This window comes from Otolemur garnettii, unplaced genomic scaffold, assembly GCF_000181295.1.
Source record: "Otolemur garnettii isolate 467f Iridium unplaced genomic scaffold, OtoGar3 scaffold00109, whole genome shotgun sequence".
NCBI classification, from domain to species: Eukaryota; Metazoa; Chordata; class Mammalia; order Primates; family Galagidae; genus Otolemur; species Otolemur garnettii.
Window position 1 is genome coordinate 6,081,777 of NW_003852504.1, and position 1,110 is coordinate 6,082,886.

General features: G+C 43.0%; 2 non-coding genes across 2 annotated transcripts; both read left to right on the plus strand.

Annotated features, from left to right (window-relative positions):
• The first annotated feature begins 384 nt into the window (after positions 1-384).
• On the plus strand, positions 385-471 carry TRNAI-AAU. The gene is given in 2 exon segments: positions 385-422; positions 436-471. It is a non-coding gene; the product is annotated as a tRNA-Ile (tRNA).
• Positions 472-863: 392 nt separating this feature from the next.
• Positions 864-951, plus strand: TRNAI-UAU. Its single transcript is given in 2 exon segments — positions 864-901; positions 916-951. It is a non-coding gene; the product is annotated as a tRNA-Ile (tRNA).
• Positions 952-1,110: the final 159 nt, after the last annotated feature.

A 1,110-nucleotide genomic window follows, 5' to 3' on the forward strand; every position in this document is an offset into this window, starting at 1 on the left:
AAAAAAAAAAAAATACAGACTAGAAGAAAGGATAAGCCATGTACACAAATAACTCTAGTAAAATAAGGAAAGTAATAAGTACCATAAATGGAATTAAATGATATGGGAATTCAAAAAAAGAAAATTATTTTTATTTATTTTATTTTTGAGACCCTTGGTAGAGTGCTGTAGTGTCACAGCTCACAGAAACCTCCAACTCTTGGGTTTAAGCAACTCTCTTGCCTCAGCCTCCCAAGTAGCTGGGACGACAGGCACCCGCCACAACGCTCAGCTATTTTTTATTTTAATTTTTATTTGCATATGCAACAGAAGGCGGAACTTTCTGGTGAGGTCACATGGCTATGAACAACTGAAGTACTCTACTGAGGAAGTGCACAGCCAAGTGTTCCTGTGGTGTAATTGGTTAGCACATGGTATTAATAGCATAACATATTGTTACCAAGGTTGTGAGTTCAAGTCTCACCTGGAACACTTTCTTCTTTGTTCTTCATTTGAGACAGAATCTTAGTATGGCACCCTCAGTAGACTGCTGTGGGTGGCATCACAGCTCACAGCAACCTCAAATTCTTGGGCTTACGCAATTCTCTTGCTTCAGCCTCCCAAGTAGCAGGGACTACAGGCACCCACCACAATGACCTGCTATTTTTTTTTTTTTTTTGCAGTTTTTGGCCAGGGCAGGTTTGAACCCACCACCTCCGGCATATGGGGCCGGGGCCCTGCTCCTTGAGCCACAGGCACGACCCCCACCTGCTATTTTTTCATTTTAACTTTTATTTGCATATGCAACAGAAGGTGGAGCTATCTGGTGAGGTCATGTGTCTATGAACAACTGAAGTATCCTTCTGAGAAAAGCTACATCTACTGCTCCTGTGGCGCAATTGATTAGCGCATGGCATTTATATCATAACAATATTGTTGCCAAGGCTGTGAGTTCAAATCTCACCTGGAGCACTTTCTTGTTTTTGTTTTTTTTTGTTTCTTTTGAGACAGAGCCTTAAGCTGTCCCCTTAGGTAGAGGGCTGATGGCATCACAGCTCACAGCAACCTCCAACTTCTGGGCTTAAGCGATTCTCTTGCCTCAGCCTCCCAAGTAGCTGGGACCACAGGCGC